This window comes from Meles meles, chromosome 12 (genome assembly GCF_922984935.1).
Source record: "Meles meles chromosome 12, mMelMel3.1 paternal haplotype, whole genome shotgun sequence".
Classification (NCBI taxonomy): Eukaryota; Metazoa; Chordata; class Mammalia; order Carnivora; family Mustelidae; genus Meles; species Meles meles.
In genome coordinates this window covers 66223090-66237534 of record NC_060077.1, presented here as the reverse complement: position 1 = coordinate 66237534, position 14445 = coordinate 66223090, and the positions used below count along the sequence as shown (strand labels likewise).

The 14445-nt window shown below is 37.8% G+C and overlaps 1 pseudogene; it reads left to right on the top strand.

The window, feature by feature from the left end:
- LOC123953912 overlaps nucleotides 1–14002 on the top strand; it is a 48989-nt pseudogene extending 34987 nt beyond the window's left edge.
- Nucleotides 14003–14445: the final 443 nt, after the last annotated feature.

The following is a 14445-nucleotide window of genomic DNA, read 5'->3' as shown; positions in this document are numbered from 1 at the left end:
AGATTCTCACACTTGAATCTGTATCTTTTTTTTTTTAAGATTTTATTTATTTATTTGACAGAGATCACAAGTAGGCAGAGAGGCAGGCAGAGAAAGGAGGAAGCAGGCTCCCCGCTGAGTAGAGAGCCTGATATGGGCCTCGATTCCAGAACTCTGGGATCACGACCTGAGCTGAAGGCAGAAGCTTTAACCCACTGAGCCACCCAAGCGCCCCTTGAATCTGTATCTTAGTAATGAACACTGATCCAAATTGCAACATCCTGTTCCATTTGTACCATGTGTCTTTTCTGCTCTGGGATCTGCAACAGTCTACTCAACTTCAACAGAGTGAGTCTTTTGTTGCCTTTTCTTCAACATCAAGTTTTGTGCAAGAGCTTTACCAGCTATGCAGAAACATTTGACAAAAGCAGATGAGAAGTTAAAGGTTAGACAGGAGTGTTTTAGAAATATACACTAGAACATCATGATGGGAGTTGCTTTAAGCTTTCTAAAAAGATTGCTTGACTTACTTTAAGCAAATATAGTTCATGAGCTTAAAAAGTTCTTAGAAACAGAAAGCTTCCTTAACTCTAGCAAACTGTCTGACAGGTTGTTAATGTCCCTTATTAAAATATGCTAAATATATATTAGTCTGCTTACACGTGACATTTAAAGATTTTCTTAGGATCATCCTTTAAATCTGCTATTAATTTTTTGTGTTTTATACGTTAGCAGCTTGTTATAAAACCCTTGTAGAAAATTGTTTTAATCAGTAATACTACTGTGATTGTTTAAATTAAAAAATTTTATGTTTTTAGAGAAGTTTTAGGTCTAGAAAAAAAATTGATTGGGAGGGAGACAAAGCATAAATGACTCTTAATCTCACAAAACAAACTGGGGGTTGCTGGGGGGAGGTGGGATTGGGAGAGGGGGAGCGGGCTATGGACATTGGGGAGGGGAGGTGAACCATAAGAGACTATGGACTCTGAAAAACAACCTGAGGGTTTTGAAGGGTCAGGGGTGGGAGGTTGGGGCAACCTGAGGGTTTTGAAGGGTCAAGGGTGGGAGGTGGGGGGAACAGGTGGTGGGTAATGGGGAGAGCATGTTTTGCATGGAGCACTGGGTGTTGTGCAAAAAGAATGAATACTGTTACGCTGAAAAAAATAAATAAAATGGAAAAAAAAATGCCTTGCAAACCACAACATCCTACACACACAAAAAAAAAATTGAGCAGAAAGTACAGGGTGGATTTATTTTTAATTGGTGCCATAATTGTGTTACCTACCAGATCCCATTTCTTATTCTTACATTTCATTTTTCTGTGTGCTTGAACCAGTATAAGTATGCAGATATAACCAGAAGTGTGCAGCACTAAACTAAAAAAAAAAAAAAAAAAAAAAAAAAAAAAAAAAAAATGGTTCTGTTTTTATCTCAGGTCTGTACTTATCATTGTCAGCATCAGCATCACCATCATTATCATCAGACGATCTTCATCCCATAGCTAATTCTTCAGCAATCTGGTGGAAATTCCGAGCTTGGTCTTTCCCACCTTCCTCTATAAAAGAATAGGCTAGTCAGACATTTTATCTGTGTACTCTAATGTTCATGGTAACTATATTTGTGACTCAAAGATGCAACATTAAGAAAAATGAAGGGTCTGCCTATTTAACAAAAAATTAAGAAGCCAATAGAAACTTTATTTATTTTAGATCAGTTCAGGCTTCTGAGTGTTGGTTAACCAGGGAACTGATCAAGCAAATGGCCTAGCTGTAGTTGTTTGAGCAGTGCTGCTGAACACTATGACCACAAGGAGGCCATTTCTTCTGAAATCTCCATGTAAACAACTAGTTAAGTGGGCTCAATAAAGAGAAACCACAGGACTAGCTGTACAGCTCCTTTTGAAGGAGAGACCCATGACCTTTTCTGATTGTCAAAAGAGAAAATAAAGGATCCCAGGATGAAAGAGGCTATCAATTGACTTATAATCCTTGTCACCATATAATGGTTTCATTATTAGAAGTTGTTTTCTATTTCTGTCTTCTGTTATTAGATTTACCCTTGGCTTCAAATTATCAAGTGCATGTCTGGAATTAATTTGTTTTAAATAGGCCCCACTGAGTTGGCAGGCCACTAATTGAAATAAGTTAATTCAGGATACAGTTTCTCATAACTGGAGGGAACAATGCAGGGATAAGGAGCAAATCTGAGTAATGAAGGATTAAATCTATGTCTCACTTCAAAAGTTCAGCTGGAGTGAGGAGGATTCAGTGATGAAACTAGAATGGAGGGATAGCAACATATCTGGTCAGTCATTGAAGCCACTACAAACCCTGAGGGAAAATGAAGAGGTATGACTGAAGCAGAAGGACTGTCTAGAGGTTCCCCAAGCTTGATCCTAAGAATCACCTGGACAAATTTGAGGCACTATAGTGGAACATTGTCATTAAATATCATTAGCCTTTATCTAACACATTTATAGATTAATCAGTAAGTATTTATCAAGTGCATTTATCTGTAAATGTACACTGCTTTAAGTAGTTTTGAAGAAAAAAATTTGAACATATTGGGCAGAGACACTGACTTCAGAGAATTCCCAACAAGGGAGAAAGTTAACATAGTTATAAATAAAATGAAACCTTAGAATTAGGAAATTAAGCAAAGTGAAATCTGTTCTTACTACTGAGTTAATCTCTTCGGCAACATTAATATCTTCTGTAACATTTCTAAAATATTGTTGCAGAGTTTCTCTTTAATCACAACCAGTGACAGGGAATTCACTGATTCTTAAATTCTGGAGGCAATATATTCTGTTTGGACTATTTAAATACTTACAAAGTTCTACCCCCTATTAAATCAATCTCCATAATTTCTGCTTATTGGCCTGCATTTTGACTCCCATGACTGTCATAATTTCATATTATTTATCTAATCCTCTTCTCTAAGGCAGTAATTTTTAAATGTCATGATACCCATTAGGCCTTTACCAGGTCTTTTCTTCTCTCAAATTTTTCCTTTCAGTTGGCACTTCCCAGGGGAAAGTCCTATGACATCATCCCCAAAACTGTTATTATTGGAGCATTTCTTTCCCTGTTTAACTCTCATTCTTCAAGTTTCCTTGAGTTTTCTGAGAACGGTAATGCTGCCGCCAAAAATAATGTTTTCTTGTACTTTTCAGGTTAGTACTTCTCAAGCCATAGATAAAATCCTCTCATTTATTGGCTTTATCCACATAATTATATTAATTTTTTAGCCAACTTTGGTCAGTTTCCCCTACACTGTACTTTTGTTCCGCTTCAAAAATTTTAAGTGTGAGATTTATTCTACTAAATAAGTATATTGCTGATAGGCAGACTCACTGTTGCTATGGAATCCACTTATTTTACGGGATTAAAGTCTCTTAAAAATAGGAAGATTCATGTGACTGTGTAATGTAGATGGTAAAATTAAGGAGAAACTTTGTAGGTTGAAGTACATGGGATAACTTTACTGAAGGATGAGTAGAGTTGATTTTGCTGAAAGGAGGTTAGAGCACATGAAGAAGGGACTATGAGGAGAAATATGGAGTAAAATGAAAAAGATATCAGGAGAAATGAGAATTATTAGATAAAATGATAAGAGGGAACTAAATTCTAATGTCACTACTAACTCAAGATTATTTTCAAAGTTTTAGAAATGATAGAAGACATTGTTCCAGGGATGGAGATCACTCAGGAGTGGTTATTTGCTAGATAATCTGGGATTCAGTAGTTCTCAGATTAGAAGGGGAAATATACCCAATACTGTGATCCTTTTGCTCTTCACATACAGAAAGCATAAATGTTTACGAAGAAGATAGGACCATTACCCTAATGATTGCATTGCTATCTACACGAGAGCAGATCAATTTGATGTTATTTTCCTTGATCAGCTTAATTAGATTGACCAGTACTCTAGTCTTCAGATAACCTGAGACTGGAAGATGTTGTAGATCCAGTAAGTCACAGTAGCAAATAAAATCAAGTAACATTCAAGTCACAACAGTCCTTTCTTCTGATTCTCATTGTAAAAAAACACCAGCCAGTTCACAAGAAGAAGGTAAAATAAGCATGTTTTTAAACGAACTCACACCTTTGTATGCATCCAAATAGTTTTAAATCCAGGTACTCCAGAAGATATTTCAATTGACAATTTGTTTCTTTCAGTAAACTGAAAATTTATTTAATAAATATACTAGGGATGCCTGCATGGTTTGTTTGGTTAAACATCTGCCTTCCACTTAGGTAATGATCACAGTGTCCTGGTATTGAGCCCCAAATTGGGCTCCCTGTTCAGCGTGGAGTCTGTTTCTCCTTCTCACTCTGCCATCTATTCTGCCTACTTGTGTGCTCTCTCTGTCGAATAAATAAATAAAATCTTAAGAAAAAAATAAATCCCAATTAAGAGCTAATAATATTAATCAGTTGCTGGTAATCTATGATAGTTAAGCTTATACCATTGCTTCTCTGAGGAAGAATTAAGCAATAAGGGAAAGGAGAGAAAACAAGCAAACAAACAAAAAGTGTGTGTATGTGTATGTGTGGGGTCACTTGTAGGAATCCTTGAGTAAAGAACACAAGTTGTAATCTATCTGGGCTTCCACTAAGTTCTAACCTTGACGTGTCAACCTTAAACTCATAGTCTGTCCAGAAAAGACTGACAATAGAAGTTCAACAAAAACAAAGACAACTGAGCATAGGAAAATGAGAGATTTTCTATTTCTATTTTGAGAGATGCTCCAGGAGTTATCTCAGGACTAAATTCAAGTTAGAGAGCCCAGCACACAATTCTGTTAAAATGTGTGTAAACCCATCTGCTTCATCTATCAATCATCCATTGCCTAAAGTTGAGGACTCTGAATCTGGTTAGTACACGTGCCAGAAGAAATATGTTACTCTATTCATAAGAGGGTTCCTCTGTTCACTTCCAGTAGGGTTTTCAGGCTCTATTGGACTTGCAGAAATTGAGAAGAAAACAACCCTCACAAATGTTAGGAGTTTTCTGCCTGTCCTTGATTGATAAAAGCCGTTTGCCCAGCAAGGAAGGTTTAGAAATCATAAGACAAAGTTAGTTATAAATCACCCTATGTGATTGCTATGGGTAACTTGAAAGTTAGCCTTGGAAGCTACCTGTGGATTGTCATATGTGAGGTGGGTCTTTCTGCTAATGCCTCCCTGATTTACCTCTAGAAGTAATCTTACCCATTAACAAAGACTTATCCTTCTGTCCAGATCTGATAGAATGAACAATAGACAGTACACATTTTAAATATTTTCGCTTCATTATGTTAACTAAACATTTGTTAGTTGTTCCTGCCACCATTGAGTTTTAATTAGACAGGCAAAATATTTTTTTAAATGGCCTGTCATGTCCATTTATATATATTACATGGAGAGATGGAAAGTTGTGTTTTGCTATTTGTTTCATTTATTTTTTACAGGAACAAAGGTGTACAAACAACTGCCTGCTAGTATTCTGAATAAAATGTCTTTTATTCCTTCTAGATTTTACTTCAAGAGTATTGAGAAACCCAATGGGATAAACCTTTGTTACCAGCATCATAAGAAGAGAACTTCAAAGCCATGGAATCTAGAAATAAAATTGATGAATGATGTGACAGAAGAGGAAGGAGGCATGTACATACTGTAAACCAACAAACCACATAATATAGGTACACTTTTGCCTTAATTTATAACCCCATATTTTTCCTGGGTTCCTTGCCTCTAAAAATCACCATACTGCCTTTTATTCTACCAGATGCTTTTACTGCATTCCTTTGATAAATGTGCAGTTTTGTATTTACTGGAAAATTTATTGGAAGTTAATTTTTTGGTGTGTGCTGAGAGATAATCATCTAAGAGTAAACCTTGGGCATCACATTTTAGAAGCCTGGAGAAGAACTGTACTGACAGTAGCAAGAGGAGAGCCTGAACCATCCTACAACCATATCATAATTTTTTATTGGGCAGTTTGGATTACTTAAGAAAAACTAGAGCATAAGCCATTTTTGTTAGCAATGCTACAAGATTTAACTTATTTTTCTGGATACCATTCCTTTGCTTAAGATGATTTTTGAACACCTGCCATAGAAAATCTGCCCCATACATACTCTTTTTTGAGGAAGGTTTCTTATTCATAGGTCAACATGCTCTGTATCACATGACTCCACTCTCCTGACCAGAGCAGGCCAGAACAGCAGCCATGGGCTGGCTGACCAGGGTCTGGACAGTGGTTCATACTGAGACTTCTCTTCCAGACTTTTGGTAACAGTACAGAGGGTGATAACAGCCCAGGCTAGTCTGATCTGCTCCAGGGAATTACCAAACCAAAAATAAAAAGAGATTCTAAGATTAGAAATCAGCGAATGCCTCCTTCTGAGGATATGACAAGTAATAGAGTTGCTGTTGAAATTTGACAGCCTATGTCACAATAGTAAAGCCATTTACATACCTGAGTTGCTATTTATTTCCCTCTAAGTCTATTCACGTTAGTTCTGCACTCTTTTTTGGTTTCCTTGCATTCCCATATATTTGGCCCTATACCAAACTGAAGCAACTCAAGTATGCACTTAGCTGATACCAGGTAAGTGAGCCTACCTAATGTAGTCTTCAGGGGCAGAGATCAGGAAGCAATAGGGTAACATTGGCCTATTGACAGCAATTCCTCCTGGCCATGCAGAACCTAATAACTGGTATTGTTGACACTCATGTTTCATAGTCGCGTTCATTCTTTGCTTACGGATTTTGATTCCATTAATGATGAATTGGAAACAAGGAGATCAGTATGTTTGGGAAGCTCTATTCAAGAATTAAATAGGGCCCCATCATGATACTTCAGCCAGAATGACAGAACTGGGTATAAAATGCCTGCTAGCATTGTGAGCAGGTCACAAGTGACAGAAATCAGAGCCATGAAGAGATTCATCCATAAGTAGATACACTAGTTCTGTGCACTTTGACATTTCAAAGACAATATTTTATTTATTTATTTATTTATTATCTTTTCCACAATGGGCTTGTGTTGTTACGTATAAAGACAGTATAATACCATATGCTAATCTTTCCCAACAAGATGTTTCTCAGTAATGCTAAGAATGATGACTTTTGACTTTGTTATGACCAAAGTTATAAAATCAAACAAATGGCAAATTCAAACAATTTGAAAGAAAAGAAGGAAATACAGAAGGACAGAAGGAAGGAAGAAAACCTGGATTCTTAAATAAATTTTTCAGCTAAGAACTTCAACTGTGTGTTTAAAATGATTGAGATCTTAAATCTGTATCTGAATATGGACAGTGTCCTTCTTGAAGAGGCTATAACATGTATGTGAGAGAGAAACGTGCATGTGAGTTGAAATCAGCTGAACCCTGAACCCTGAAACCTTTCTGCTGCTCCTGACTGAGATGTTTTAGGAAAGTCAAATGGATTCTCAATTTAGATAGATAGACAGACAGGAAGGAGAAAGGAGGGAAGAGAGGAAAGAAAGAAGGACAGAATATCAAGGCTAGTAAGTTATATTCCTCAACTACACAGAAATTAACAAAAACATTAGATATTTATGTTTTAAATTCCTTGAAACGATTAAAGCCACAGTAGTATTGTTCCTTTTTAGGCAGAATTTAGGATTATAGAATGAATTTCATTTGGCTAGCGTTCTACCAAACTTAGCCAATAGGAGAATAAATAGACCTCAGTTGCCAAGATTTACATCAAAGGAGCGTAGATGACTGAATCAGGAGGCTTCACATCTGATTTGAACTCCAAATCAATTGATTAATATAAACTGTAAATCAAAGGCCAGAAGCCCTGGGGCTGGATAAGGCAGACTGACATGTAAGCCAGGAGGTCTGAACAACAAATACATCAAAATTGGAGACTGAACAAACCATAAAGCCCATGTCACAGGGAACAGACAGCTGGCTTAAAGCTGAAAATCAGGACAAATAGGCAGAGAGCCAAAAGTTGATGCCAGAAGTGGGATACAGACTCCTGACTTTGCCCAGTGGTTAATCTACATAATGGTCAATAAATATTTACCTCCCTGACTGAATGAGTGAATGTTGATAAGCAGTCATCCAGCTGTCCAACCAATGCAATAAGGGGATTCTGCATTGAAAGACAGACTTTCTTTCTTTCTTTCTTTCTTTCTTTCTTTCTTTCTTTCTTTCTTTCTTTTTTTAAGATTTTACCCATTTATTTGTTAAGAGAGAGAGAAAGAGAGAGAGCACACAAGCAGGTAGAGAGGCAGCCAGAGGCAGAGAGAGAAGCAGGCTACCCATTGAGCAAAGAGCCCAAAGTGGGACTCGATCCTAGGACCCTGGGATCATGACCTGAACCAAAAGCAGCAGCTTAACTGACTGAGCCATCCAGGCGTCCTGAAAGACAGACTTTCAATTTGAAAGTATATATAATTAATAAAGGAAGATAGTTTATTCAGTAATAACCAATGATAATAGTAGTGCTACTACTAATAATAATGATGTATAGCCACTATTTATTGAGCACTTATTATATGGCAGATACTAGAATGAGTCATTCATGTATATAATCAAACATAATTTTTATTAAAACCCTCTGAAATCATTGTTAACTATTATCATCCCTTTTCTGAAGGCCTGGAGAGATTTAGACATCTCAGAATCACCAGGCTACTATGTGACAGGTCCTAAATCACACTGAGGTGTGACTGCTTTTAAAATTTAGAGTCTTCATTCACTAACATGACTTCCATTACTATGTATTTATTGAACAGCTAATTATATTTCAGTCAATGCCTAATGCTTTGCAAGAAATTAAAAAAAAAAAAGGACACACTGTTGGCTTCAAAGGAGTTCTTTGAAGTCAATAGTGTGTCTTACCTAAAGGATGACACTTCATGTGTTAAGGATCAATAGCAAATGGTTTTTATTTTTCTTTGTGGTTTTGCCTTTTTTATTTTTCCTGCGGAGATGGGAAGTGCAGTATTAGGGTATAATATGCTTGTACATACCTGCTTTTCTCCTGATAAGATATTAAAAATTAAAATAAGCATCTTAAAATTGAGATTATAATTCCTATATTATAAAATTCACTTTCAAAGTATATAATTCAGTGGTTTTTAGTATATTACAAAGTTATGAAACTGTCATTATTCATTAATTTCAAAACATTTCCATCACTCCTTCAATTCCAATGTTAAAGTTTGATTTTGAATTTCATTATTTCTCAATTTTTTAAGGCAATAAGACAAGTTTTTAAAATACTTTTTATACAAAAATTCAGAATAAAAGATACATTAAAACAGAATGCTGGGCACCTGGGTTGCCAGTCGGTTAAGCATCTGCCTCCAGTTCAGGTCATGATCCCAGGGTCCTAAGATTGAGCCCCACATCAGGCTCTCTGCTCAGCAGGGAGCCTGCTTCTCCCTTTTCCTCTGCCTATCATTCCCCCTGCTTGTGCTCTCCCTCTTTCTCTCTCTGTCAAATAAATAAATAAAATATTTTTTTTTAAAGGAACAGAATTGCCTTCATGGTATATGTGAGTGTTAATAGAGCTCTCTCTCTATCCCCTTACTTCAAAAGTAATGGTTTGGGGCACCTGGGTGGCTCAGTGGGTTAAGTCGCTGCCTTTGGCTCAGGTCATGATCTCAGGGTCCTGGGATCGAGCCCCGCATTGGGCTCTCTGCTCAGCGGGGAGCCTGCTTCCCTTCCTCTCTCTCTGCCTACTTGTGATCTCTGTCTGTCAAATAAATAAATAAATAATCTTTAAAAAAAAAAAGTAATGGTTTAGCAGAATGTTTAATATGCATTGTAAGCACACTGTAGAAAGAACTGAAAGTCCTAAGTGGTGGGGCCAACAAGATTGTGGGAAGAGCTCCAAAATATTGTATTATATAAGTGAAGCACATGGAAGTACTCTTACATACTGCTATGGGTTGAACTGTTTCTCCCCCCCAAAATTTACATGATCAAGACCTAACCCGTATTTTCTTAGAATACCTTGTTTGAAAATAGTATTGCGTATGTAATTAAATCCATTAAAGTGTGTCCTAATCCAATATAACTGATGTCTTTTTTAAATGGAGAGGTTTGGACGCAGATACACACACAGTGAAGGCCATAGAAAGATGAAGGCAGAGATCAATGTGATTCTTCTACAAGGAATGTCAAAGATTGCCAGCAAATCACCAGAAGCTAGGGGAGCATCATGAAACAGATTGTCCCTCAGAACCACCCCTGTCAACACTTTGACCAGAACTAGAACACATAAATTTCTGTTGTTTAAGCCACTTAGTTTGTGGTGATTTGTTCCAGCAACCCTAGCAAACCAGTACATACAGCTGATGTCCGTCCTGAGATCCATGTTTTTTTTGTTGTTTTTTTTTTGAGATCCATGTTTTTTTGATGGCACTTGTTCAAAGTTCTCATGAAATTTGCTAGTGTTCCAGAGAAATTCTCATTCTTTGGAAGAGGAGGCCCAAATCTGATTGTCTGCATGCCTAATTGTTATGGGAACATCCTTTATTTATTTCATTCCTGTCTTGTCTTTATCTATCACTGATGAATGAACATCCTCATCTCCATGGTCACTTCCTTTGATGCTAAGTGCAAAGTCCTAATTGTCTTTTCATCCTGGCACGTGCTATGATCTCAACAGGAATAGCACAAAATCATTGAGATCTGAGCTTCCTGTTAGTAAAACAGGGTAATAAGAGAGAGGTTTAGAAGAGGAAATAAGATTTGTAGAGAACAAATATCAATGGTTTCATAATTTGACATATGTGTTTTGAAATCCAGGTGAATTAGTTGTTAGGCTAGTGGCTTGTCCTTAATATCTTCCCATTCACACTGCAAAAACCTATGAACAACAGCAGATTTCTAGGAAGGAAATTCCGTCAGTAAAATAAGCTATGTTCTCTATCCCTTCAGAATAGAGCAAACTCTCTTTCCTCTTAAGGTATTCACTGAGAATTTTTCTAATTGCACCCAAAATATATATTAAGGGGTTCAAACATTACTCAAAAGTATAGTGAGTACAATAAAGTAAGCTAGAGAAAAGAAAATATTAAGAGAATCATAAGGAAGAGAAATACATTTATGGTGTTGTGCTATATTTTTTGAAAAATTCTGCGTGTAAGTGGACTGCACAATTCAAACTCATGTTATTTAAGAGTCAACTGTCTATTTTTTCTTAGAAATATGTGTGTCTGTGTGTCAGAGTCCAGAGTGCTAACCATTACACGATGGAACCCCACAAGTGTCTGTGTGTCAAAAGCACCTTACCTGATGCTAAAGGTAAATTAACTGGGAATATTTGCAACGTATTTTCCTGAACCAGGGTCAGCCTCAATAATAATAAGTCATTTAAATATTGATAAGGGCAACATCCTAAAATGATCCTATGAGAAAGATCTTTAAGAAGCAATGATAATCCCCAGTGTTGCCATATAAGAAATTACTTGGCATGAGCTCAAATTCCTGTTAGCAGAAGTTGGTAAAAAAATAAAAATAGGAAATATTACTGGTTACATGTATCAAAATCCTTAAATTTATGTGTATTTGGCAAAACAATCTCACTTCTAGGAATCAGTCCTTAGGATGCACATATGCACAGAGACTAATATACATGCCTGACTATCATAGTGTGTTTTAAAAAGAAAGTCTTAAAACACCCTAAATAGCCAATAATTTGGAACCTACAGTGGAATGGTTTGAAAATATATGATATTGTATGATATTTGCTATCATAGAAACAGGAAGCTTTATGTTTTAAAAATCAGTTTACAAAAAGAAGATACATAATTCTGATTATATTTTTGTTTAAAATACTGCACATAAGAATGGTAAGTAACAATATTTTGTAGGTGGTTCTCTCTAGGTAGTTGACTAGGTAATTCTGTATTCTTTTTACTTAATTTGCATAATAAACATTGAATTACATGTGCAATAAAGGGTTGTATGTTTTTTTTTTTTCTTAAATAACTTTTTACTGGACTGCTTAGGTGGCTCAGATGGTTAAGCAGCTGAGTCTTGATTTTGGCTCAGGTGATGATCTCAGGGTCATGAGATTGAGCTCTGTGCTGGATATGGAGCCTGCTTAAGATTCTCTCTCTCTACCAACCCTCTTGCGTACACGTCCTCTCTCTCTCTTAAAAAAAAACCCCACAACTTCTTATTAATTTGGTTCAGAAGTGATTTATAATGCACACAGACTGATTATAGCCAAATTTGGGATCTTTTATATTCAGCAAAGAATACAAATAGGAATTAATCCCCTAGTATTCCAGTTGTAGCTCTTGTTGAGTTCATCTAAAGTTTAACAGTCATTTCATCTCCAGTCTTGACAGGATTCAGTGGGTGGCCAATTTAACACAGATTGACATCAAAATGTCAGCTTTAGAAATTTAATTCAAAGGATTTTTTTTTTTTTTTTTTTTTTTTTTTTTTTTTTTTTCAGAAAGAATGAAATAAGATAACCTGAGGGGTGAGAATGGAAACAACAGAGTATTTAATTGGAAAACAAAAACTAACAACAACAGAAAAACAAGACTATGTTGGTTTCAGGATTTCTAGGATATTATTGGACTTTCAGAGAGGAAATAGACCTTATGGAATTGGTATCTGGGCTCCTCTTCTCCAGTTTCCCCTTCATTTACCTAAATAGTTGGCATTTCTCTAGCAGCTTTAAAAAATCAGTTTCCCTGTGGAAAGAGTTCCTATTCAATTTATAGCTTTAATTTAGTCAGCACCCTTATATATTTTCTAGGAATTTGATTAGTAAAGACATTTCTAAAAAATCAAAATAATTTTGGGATCCTGGGTGGCTCAGTCAGTAAAGCATCTGCCTTCAGCTCAGGTCATGATCCTGGGGTCCCGGGATCGAGCCTCACATTGGGCTCCCTGCTCCAGGAAGTGTGCTTCTTCCTCTCCCTTGCCTTGTGATCTGTCTCTCTCAAATAAAGAATTAAAATCTTTTAAAAAAATGGTTTACATTAGTATGAAATACAATAGAATAAGCTACTATTAATAGTTAATATTCGAGCCCCCTTGCCCTCCACAGTGGGGTCGTCTGGGCTGTCTGGGGCTGAGGAGCCAGGCCTGAGTCACAGCACTATCTGAGGGCTTTACCACCACCCCCCTGTGCTGCGCATGGTCCTGGAGGCACTGCAGGCCGGAGAGCAGCGCCGGGGCACCTCTGTGGCCACCATCAAGCTTTACATCCTGCAGAAGTACCCTACGGCGGACAGCCTCCGGTTCAAGTACCTGCTGAAGCAGGCCCTGGCCACAGGCGTGTGCCGCGGTCTGCTCCTCAGGCCTGCCAACTCCAAGGCCAGGGGCGTCACTGGCAGCTTCAGATTGGTTCCCAAGCATAAAAGGAAAGTCCAGCCCAGGAAGACATCCACCATGACAGCCCCCAGGAAACCCAGTGAGGCCAAGGAGAAGGTCCCTAAGAAACCAAGAGAGGCAAAGAAGGGCCCTTCCAACCCAGCTGAGGTGAAAAGGGGACCGAAGAAGCCTCGAGAGGCAAGGATGGCTCCTCCCAAACCAGGTGCAGCCAAAGAGAAGGCTCCCAAGAAAGGCGGCCAGACCAAAGACCAAGAGGCAAGAGTAAATGAAGCCAGGAAGGCCTCTCAACAGCCAGACAAGGCCCCATGGGCTCCTCCCAGTGCCACTGGACTCAGTGAGAAGTCAAAGGTCAAAGGCAGAAAGAAGAGCCAAGGTGGTGAGGCCCCCAGGAAGACAAAAGCTGGGAGTCAGAGTATAAAATCCACAGTCCCTAAGGGCAAGAATGGTGCTGCTTCTCCAGCCAAAAAGAAGGAAAACCACATCCCTAAAGAGGTCATTGCCCATGTGGCCAAGGAGGGGCCCAAAGCCAAGGCCTCTGCTCGTCCCAGGGGTGGTGGGTCTAAGACGGTACCTGAACCCCTGGCCAGGAAGATAGAGGCCCCCAAGGGCTCAAGGAGGCCGGGTTTGCCCACCAAGGCCTCATCATCCAAACTGGCCAGTAGGAAGGCAGAGGCTGAAAGCTAAAGCTGGGGTGGAGACACAGAAATCCTTCCCGAGTTTTTATTCCCCAAGAAACTGTCACTCTATTTATTTCATTTAACCTATTTATCAATAAAGACTTTTTTCCATCACAAAAAAATAGTTAATATTCATGATTTAAAAATTATATATAATTTTTGAATGCATCACTTAATTTATTCCACATAGCAAAATTATATATATATATTAAAGATTTTGTTTATTATTTATTTGACAGACAGAGATCACAAGTGGGCAGAGAGGCAGGCAGAGAGAGGGAGGAAGCAGGGTCCCTGCAGAGCAGAGAGCCAGATGCGGGGTTCAATCCCAGGACCCTGGGATCATGACCTGAACTGAAGGCAGAGGCTTTAACCCACTAATCTCATATTTGTAGATGAAGTATTTGTCTTGATTATATAGTCGTGTATGTTATCCTAGCAATCATAACA